The sequence below is a fragment of the Parambassis ranga genome, unplaced genomic scaffold, assembly GCF_900634625.1.
Source record: "Parambassis ranga unplaced genomic scaffold, fParRan2.1 scaffold_77_arrow_ctg1, whole genome shotgun sequence".
Taxonomy (NCBI): domain Eukaryota; kingdom Metazoa; phylum Chordata; class Actinopteri; family Ambassidae; genus Parambassis; species Parambassis ranga.
In genome coordinates, this window is record NW_021144816.1 from 40038 (window position 1) to 50000 (window position 9963).

Consider the following 9963-nt stretch of genomic DNA (forward strand, 5'->3'; position numbering starts at 1 on the left):
ACCAGGGGCATCAGAAAAAAAAAAAAAAAAATTATCCACCTCCAGAGAGACAGGGGGGGGAGGACAGAGTGTCTGCCCGAGTATGGTGCGCCCTATACGGCCGCCAGCCATCTCTCCCTCCCTCCCGGAGCTCCAGCAGACTACCAGGGGAATCAGGAAGAAAAAAAAAAAAAAAATTATCCACCTCCAGAGAGACAGGGGGGGAAGGGCAGAGTGTCTGCCCGAGTATGGTGCGCCCTACACGGCCGCCAGCCATCTCTCCCTCCCTCCCGGAGCTCCAGCAGACTACCAGGGGAATCAGGAAAAAAAAAAAAAAAAAATTATCCACCTCCAGAGAGACAGGGGGGGAAGGGCAGTGTCTGCCCGAGTATGGTGCGCCACACCAGGCCGCCAGCCATCTCTCCCTCCCTCCCGGAGCTCCAGCAGACTTCCAGGGAGCTCCCTCTCCCTCCCTCCCTCCGTGTATAAACGGTCGCCAGCCATCTCTCCCTCCCTCCCGGAGCTCCAGCAGACTACCAGGGAGATCCAGGAGGGATGGAGAGATGGCTGGCGGCCGTTTATACACGGAGGGAGGGACGGAGAGGGAGCTCCCTGGAAGTCTGCTGGAGCTCCGGGAGGGAGGGAGAGATGGCTGGTGGCCTGGTGTGGCGATCCATACTCAGGCAGACAATCTGCCCTTCCCCCCCTGTCACTCTGGAGGTGGATAATTTTTTTTTTTTTTCCTGATGCCCCTGGTAGTCAGCTGGAGCTCCGGGTGGGAGGGAGAGATGGCTGGCGGCCGTGTAGGGCGCACCATACTCGGGCAGACACTCTGCCCTTCCCCCCCTGTCTCTCTGGAGGTGGATAATTTTATTTCATTTTTTTTTACTGATGCCCCTGGTAGTCTGCTGGAGCTCCGGGAGGGAGGGAGAGATGGCTGGCGGCCGTGTAGGGCGCACCATACTCGGGCAGACACTCTGCCCCCCCCCCCCCTTGTCTCTCTGGAGGTGGATAATTTTTTTTTTTTCTGATGCCCCTGGTAGTCAGCTGGAGCTCCGGGTGGGAGGGAGAGATGGCTGGCGGCCGTGTAGGGCGCACCATACTCGGGCAGACACTCTGCCCTTCCCCCCCTGTCTCTCTGGAGGTGGATATTTTTTTTTTTTTTTTCTGATGCCCCTGGTAGTCCGCTGGAGCTCCGGGAGGGAGGGAGAGATGGCTGGCGGCCGTGTAGGGCGCACCATACTCGGGCAGACACTCTGCCCCCCCCCCCCCTGTCTCTCTGGAGGTGGATAATTTTTTTTTTTTTTCTGATGCCCCTGGTAGTCAGCTGGAGCTCCGGGTGGGAGGGAGAGATGGCTGGCGGCCGTGTAGGGCGCACCATACTCGGGCAGACACTCTGCCCTTCCCCCCCTGTCTCTCTGGAGGTGGATATTTTTTTTTTTTTTTCTGATGCCCCTGGTAGTCCGCTGGAGCTCCGGGAGGGAGGGAGAGATGGCTGGCGGCCGTGTAGGGCGCACCATACTCGGGCAGACACTCTGCCCCCCCCCCCCCCTGTCTCTCTGGAGGTGGATAATTTTTTTTTTTTTCTGATGCCCCTGGTAGTCAGCTGGAGCTCCGGGTGGGAGGGAGAGATGGCTGGCGGCCGTGTAGGGCGCACCATACTCGGGCAGACACTCTGCCCTTCCCCCCCTGTCTCTCTGGAGGTGGATATTTTTTTTTTTTTTTCTGATGCCCCTGGTAGTCCGCTGGAGCTCCGGGATGGAGGGAGAGATGGCTGGCGGCCGTGTAGGGCGCACCATACTCGGGCAGACACTCTGCCCTTCCCCCCCTGTCTCTCTGGAGGTGGATAATTTTTTTTTTTTTTTCTGATTCCCCTGGTAGTCTGCTGGAGCTCCGGGAGGGAGGGAGAGATGGCTGGCGGCCTTATAGGGCGCACCATACTCGGGCAGACACTCTGCCCTTCCCCCCCTGTCTCTCTGGAGGTGGAACCTCCCATTCCAATTAAGTGGTTTTTTCCAACCTGTTAGCATTAATTAGCACAATGCTACTGTTAGCAGACCAGGGACACTCCAAATCAGGTTTGTGAACCTCCCATTGAAATACAATGGGTTTTTCAAAAGTGTTAGCATTTATTAGCATAATGCTACTGTCAGCAGACCAGGGACACTCCAAATCAGGTTTGTGAACCTCCATTGGTGATTGGGACACTTGGAGTGTCCCGGATCTGATAGGCAGATGTAGGACATTCCAAATCAGGTTTGTGAACCTCCAATGGGGATTGGGCACACTATACTCAGGCAGACACTTTGCCATTGCCTCCCTGTCTCTCTGGAGGTGGATAATTTTTTTTTATTTTTATTTTTTTTCTGATGCCCCTGGTAGTCTGCTGGAGCTCTGGGAGGGAGGGAGAGATGGCTGGCGGCCGGTCTTAACTCATATGTGCTTATATTGTAGACTCTACCAAGTTACATTTAGTTAATAAAACGTTCTAATATAAAAAGTATTAAATTCATCAGCCTCTAGTAACCTTAACTAACAAACTGAGTGAAGACAGATTCACAAGACACACGTCATGATTTGCACCATCAGTCCACCACCTTCACTCATGGTCCCTCCATACAGGGACGTAGTGTCAGCCTATTACATTTTACAGTGCAGTGAATAGCTGAAACATTGCACCGTCAGTGAGGGGGGCTGTTAGGCTATACATGTGTACGTGTTAACATCAGAACAACACATGGTTTGGGTGGCTGTGTTAACCCCCCACCCTCACCTGATGTTGCTCATACTTTTGAGCAACATCTGGAGCTCTATCAGACTACCAGGGAGCTCCAGCAGGGAGGGAGAGATGGCTGTCGGCCGTGTAGGGCACACTATACTCGGGCAGACACTTTGCCCTTGCCTCCCTGTCTCTCTGAGGGTGGATAATTTTTATTTTTATTTTTATATATTTTTCTGATGCCCGTGGTAGTCTGCTGGAGCTCTGGGAGGGAGGGAGAGATGGCTGGCGGCCGGTCTTAACTCATATGTGCTTATATTGTAGACTCTACCAAGTTACATTTAGTTAATAAAACGTTCTAATATAAAAAGTATTAAATTCATCAGCCTCTAGTAACCTTAACTAACAAACTGAGTGAAGACAGATTCACAAGACACACGTCATGATTTGCACCATCAGTCCACCACCTTCACTCATGGTCCCTCCATACAGGGACGTAGTGTCAGCCTATTACATTTTACAGTGCAGTGAATAGCTGAAACATTGCACCGTCAGTGAGGGGGGCTGTTAGGCTATACATGTGTACGTGTTAACATCAGAACAACACATGGTTTGGGTGGCTGTGTTAACCCCCCACCCTCACCTGATGTTGCTCATACTTTTGAGCAACATCTGGAGCTCTATCAGACTACCAGGGAGCTCCAGCAGGGAGGGAGAGATGGCTGTCGGCCGTGTAGGGCACACTATACTCGGGCAGACACTTTGCCCTTGCCTCCCTGTCTCTCTGAGGGTGGATAATTTTTATTTTTATTTTTATATATTTTTCTGATGCCCGTGGTAGTCTGCTGGAGCTCTGGGAGGGAGGGAGAGATGGCTGGCGGCCGGTCTTAACTCATATGTGCTTATATTGTAGACTCTACCAAGTTACATTTAGTTAATAAAACGTTCTAATATAAAAAGTATTAAATTCATCAGCCTCTAGTAACCTTAACTAACAAACTGAGTGAAGACAGATTCACAAGACACACGTCATGATTTGCACCATCAGTCCACCACCTTCACTCATGGTCCCTCCATACAGGGACGTAGTGTCAGCCTATTACATTTTACAGTGCAGTGAATAGCTGAAACATTGCACCACCATGCTCATACTTTTGAGCAACATCTGGAGCTCTATCAGACTACCAGGGAGCTCCAGCAGGGAGGGAGAGATGGCTGGCGGCCGTGTGGGGCGCGCTATATTCCGGTAGATACTTTGCCACTCTGGTTGCCAGTGGCCTCACCGGGTTTATCCCGGGTGGTCACGCAACATTGGTAGTGAGACACAGGTTCCAAACTGTAGTATGTTCATCACAGGCATAGGTGCTTGCCGTGTACCAAGTTTGGAGTCACTGCTGCCTTTCCTTATTCAAAGGTCAAAGGTCACGGGTATATATCTATACATAAGGCGTCATAATTCATAAAAAATCACTTCTTCTTGGAATTTTATGCTGATTTTGGACTATGTTGCACAGTTTCAAGCACTGATTAAGACTCAACCTGTTGCAGCTCATTACTCACTTGCTAAAGCTAAGTAGCAAACTTAGTGGAGTAGAGACATGAAACTTTTCAGACATGTCCAGGGCTAGGAATTAATGTTCTGATCCAATGTTGGAGGTGTTTGGCCATTCTGTGTCTGAATGGCGCAGGCTTGAATGTGGAAAAGCGGCAACGCTTGATGGGCCGCCATTCGGAGGGCGAAGGTCCGACAGCCACCCAACTGATGCCGATCTGCTCAGCCAGAGCCCCCGAACAACATATTAAAATTTCAGCCACGTGCGACATCGGCAAAGGTTCGAGGCCCAAACCGGCCTGTCTGACCTGACCCTCACACCCATTTTGCTGCTGGGAAATTTGGCCCACTTTGATCCAGGGGGCTGATTTTCATATATGTGTGTCAGGGACTGCTCCCCTATATGTGCACCGAGTTTGAGGTGTCTGGGTCAAAAAATTTGGATTTTGTAGCCTCAAACACTTTCATGAGGTGCAGAAATCTGATGGCGGATGTCCCCTGTCTGATTTGCAACACATTTTCCAGCAATTCTCAGCTATACTTTGACACAGAGGCACCAAATTCACAGGACTCAATCAGAGGAAGGCCTTATACATGTGTACCAAGTTTGAAGTGCCATGGTCAAAAAATGGGCATTTGGTGGGCCTTAAAATGGTGTGGGGTGCAGAAATCTGAGGAGAACTGTGCCAAACTGATTTACCATATTTCCAGCAATTTCTCAGCAATACATTGACACACAGGCACCAAATTCACAGGACTCAATCAGAGGAAGGCCTTATACATGTGTGCCAGGTTTGAAGTGCCTAGGTCAAATTATGAGCATTTTCTAGGCCTGATTATCACCTAATTGGATGAAACTGTCCCTATTCTAATGTGCAACATATTTCCAGCAATTTCTCAGCAATGCTTTGCATGACAGGTTCCAAACTGTAGTATGTTCATCACAGGCATAGGTGCTTACTGTGTACCTAGTTTGGAGTCACTGCTGCCTTTCCTTATCCAAAGGTCAAAGGTCACTTGTATGTATGTGTACATAAGGCCTCTTAACTTGTAAAAAAATCACTTCCTCTTGGATTTTCATACTGATTTTGCACTATGTTGCACAGTTTCAAGCACTGATTAAGACTCAACTTGTTCCAGTTCGTTAGCCACTTGCTAAAGCCAAGTAGCTAACTGAGTGGAGTAGAGACATGAAACTTTGCACACATGTCCACTGTCCAGAGTTGATGATCTGAGCCAATTTTGAAAGTGTTTTGCCATTCTGTGTCTGAATGGCGCAGGCTTGAATGTGGAAAAGCAGCAACGCTTGATGGGCCGCCATTCAGAGGGCGAAGGTCCGACAGCCACCCAACTGATGCCGATCTACTCACCTGGAGCCCTCGAACAACATATTAAAATTTCAGCCACGTGCGACATCCGCAAAAGTTCGAGAATCCAAATCTGGTCAAATCCTGGTTTGCTGACAGTAGCATTGTGCTAATTAATGCTAACAGGTTTGAAAAAAAACACTTAATTGGTATGGAGGTTCCCAATCCTGATTTGGAGTGTCCTACATCTGCCTGTCAGATCCGGGACACTCCAAGTGTCCCTGTACTGCTGACAGTAATATTGTGCTAATTAATGCTAACACATTTGAAAAACCCATTGTATTTCAATGGGAGGTTAGTTGGAGTGTCCCTGGTCTGCTGACAGTAGCATTGTGCTAATTAATGCTAACAGGTTTGAAAAAAAACACTTAATTGGTATGGAGGTTCCCAAACCTGATTTGGAGTGTCCTGCATCTGCCTGTCAGATCCGGGACACTCCAAGTGTCCGTGTACTGCTGACAGTAATATTGTGCTAATTAATGCTAACACATTTGAAAAACCCATTGTATTTCAATGGGTGGTGAGTTGGAGTGTCCCTGGTCTGCTGACAGTAGCATTGTGCTAATTAATGCTAACAGGTTTGAAAAAAAACACTTAATTGGTATGGAGGTTCCCAAACCTGATTTGGAGTGTCCTACATCTGCCTGTCAGATCCGGGACACTCCAAGTGTCCCTGTTCTTCTGACAGCAATATTGTGCTAATTAATGCTAACACATTTGAAAAACCCATTGTATTTCAATGGGAGGTGATTTGGAGTGTCTCTGGTCTGCTGACAGTAGCATTGTGCTAATTAATGCTAACAGGTTTGAAAAAACAACACTTAATTGGTATGGAGGTTCCCAAACCTGATTTGGAGTGTCCTACATCTGCCTGTCAGATCCGGGACACTCCAAGTGTCCCTGTACTGCTGACAGTAATATTGTGCTAATTAATGCTAACACATTTGAAAAACCCATTGTATTTCAATGGGAGGTGAGTTGGAGTGTCCCTGGTCTGCTGACAGTAGCATTGTGCTAATTAATGCTAACAGGTTTGAAAAAAAAACACTTAATTGGTATGGAGGTTCCCAAACCTGATTTGGAGTGTCCTACATCTGCCTGTCAGATCCGGGACACTCCAAGTGTCCGTGTACTGCTGACAGTAATATTGTGCTAATTAATGCTAACACATTTGAAAAACCCATTGTATTTCAATGGGTGGTGAGTTGGAGTGTCCCTGGTCTGCTGACAGTAGCATTGTGCTAATTAATGCTAACAGGTTTGAAAAAAAAACACTTAATTGGTATGGAGGTTCCCAAACCTGATTTGGAGTGTCCTACATCTGCCTGTCAGATCCGGGACACTCCAAGTGTCCCTGTTCTGCTGACAGTAATATTGTGCTAATTAATGCTAACACATTTGAAAAACCCATTGTATTTTAATGGGAGGTGATTTGGAGTGTCTCTGGTCTGCTGACAGTAGCATTGTGCTAATTAATGCTAACAGGTTTGAAAAAAAAAACACTTAATTGGTAAGGAGGTTCCCAAACCTGATTTGGAGTGTCCTACATCTGCCTGTCAGATCCGGGACACTCCAAGTGTCCCTGGTCTGCTGACAGTAGCATTGTGCTAATTAATGCTATCACATTTGAAAAACCCATTGTATTTCAATGGGAGGTGATTTGGAGTGTCTCTGGTCTGCTGACAGTAGCATTGTGCTAATTAATGCTAACAGGTTTGAAAAAAAAACACTTAATTGATATGGAGGTTCCCAAACCTGATTTGGAGTGTCCTACATCTGCCTGTCAGATCCGGGACACTCCAAGTGTCCCTGGTCTGCTGACAGTAGCATTGTGCTAATTAATGCTATCACATTTGAAAAACCCATTGTATTTCAATGGGAGGTGATTTGGAGTGTCTCTGGTCTGCTGACAGTAGCATTGTGCTAATTAATGCTAACAGGTTTGAAAAAAAACACTTAATTGGTATGGAGGTTCCCAAACCTGATTTGGAGTGTCCTACATCTGCCTGTCAGATCCGGGACACTCCAAGTGTCCCTGGTCTGCTGACAGTAGCATTGTGCTAATTAATGCTATCACATTTGAAAAACCCATTGTATTTCAATGGGAGGTGATTTGGAGTGTCTCTGGTCTGCTGACAGTAGCATTGTGCTAATTAATGCTAACAGGTTTGAAAAAAAAACACTTAATTGGTATGGAGGTTCCCAAACCTGATTTGGAGTGTCCTACATCTGCCTGTCAGATCCGGGACACTCCAAGTGTCCCTGGTCTGCTGACAGTAGCATTGTGCTAATTAATGCTATCACATTTGAAAAACCCATTGTATTTCAATGGGAGGTGATTTGGAGTGTCTCTGGTCTGCTGACAGTAGCATTGTGCTAATTAATGCTAACAGGTTTGAAAAAAAACACTTAATTGGTATGGAGGTTCCCAAACCTGATTTGGAGTGTCCTACATCTGCCTGTCAGATCCGGGACACTCCAAGTGTCCCTGGTCTGCTGACAGTAGCATTGTGCTAATTAATGCTATCACATTTGAAAAACCCATTGTATTTCAATGGGAGGTGATTTGGAGTGTCTCTGGTCTGCTGACAGTAGCATTGTGCTAATTAATGCTAACAGGTTTGAAAAAAAACACTTAATTGGTATGGAGGTTCCCAAACCTGATTTGGAGTGTCCTACATCTGCCTGTCAGATCCGGGACACTCCAAGTGTCCCTGGTCTGCTGACAGTAGCATTGTGCTAATTAATGCTATCACATTTGAAAAACCCATTGTATTTCAATGGGAGGTGATTTGGAGTGTCTCTGGTCTGCTGACAGTAGCATTGTGCTAATTAATGCTAACAGGTTTGAAAAAAAACACTTAATTGGTATGGAGGTTCCCAAACCTGATTTGGAGTGTCCTACATCTGCCTGTCAGATCCGGGACACTCCAAGTGTCCCTGGTCTGCTGACAGTAGCATTGTGCTAATTAATGCTATCACATTTTAAAAACCCATTGTATTTCAATGGGAGGTGATTTGGAGTGTCTCTGGTCTGCTGACAGTAGCATTGTGCTAATTAATGCTAACAGGTTTGCAAAAAAACACTTAATTGGTATGGAGGTTCCCAAACCTGATTTGGAGTGTCCTACATCTGCCTGTCAGATCCGGGACACTCCAAGTGTCCCTGGTCTGCTGACAGTAGCATTGTGCTAATTAATGCTATCACATTTGAAAAACCCATTGTATTTCAATGGGAGGTTCACAAACCTGATTTGGAGTGTCCCTGGTCTGCTGACAGTAGCATTGTGCTAATTAATGCTAACAGGTTTGAAAAAAAAACACTTAATTGGTATGGAGGTTCCCAAACCTGATTTGGAGTGTCCTACATCCTGCCTGTCAGATCTGGGACACTCCAAGTGTCCCTGGTCTGCTGACAGCATTGAGACCAATTAAGGTCCAATTAGGGGTCCACAAGCCTGATTCGAAATGTCCCAAGTGTCACAACCGTAGCCGGGAAGATTTGGGACACTTCCCATCAAACCAGGGCACCGACACTGCACCACCTGGTGGATCTATGGGTGCGTTACAGGCGAGTGTCCCAAATCAGATGGCGAGTCCGGGGTCGACCCCTTTCTGGACCTAGATGTCCTGAGGGAAACTTCGGAGGGAACCAGCTACTAGATGGTTCGATTAGTCTTTCGCCCCTATACCCAGGTCGGACGACCGATTTGCACGTCAGGACCGCTACGGGCCTCCACCAGAGTTTCCTCTGGCTTCGCCCTGCCCAGGCATAGTTCACCATCTTTCGGGTCCTATCGCACGCGCTCAAGCTCCACCTCCCCGACGGAGCGGGCGAGACGGGCCGGTGGTGCGCCCGGACCTCGGGGGGCCCGGGATCCCACCTCAGGCGGCGCGCGCCGCCCCTCACTTTCATTGCGCCGCGGGGTTTGCTTCACCCTCTGACTCGCGCGTGCGTTAGACTTCTTGGTCCGTGTTTCAAGACGGGTCGGGTGGGTAGCCGACATCGCCGCCGACCCCTTGCGCCCGTTGTACGTGGGCCGGTCCCCGCCCTGGCGGCACGACGCGGTTGGGGCGCACTGAGGACAGTCCGCCCCGGTCGACAGTCGCACCGGGAGCGAGGGGGCCCCGTCCCTCCCCGAACGAGGAGAGAGGGCGCAGTGAGCACTGAGTCCACGGCCCCGGGAAGCGGCGAGGTCGGAGCAGGGGGGCGCTGTAAAGCTCACGGCCGGAGCCGCGAGCCACCTTCGCCCCCGGGCCCTTCCAAGCCGACCCAGAGCCGGTCGCGGCGCACCGCCGCGGAGGAAATGCGCCCGGCGAGGGCCAGCCAGCAGCGGGGGGAAGGT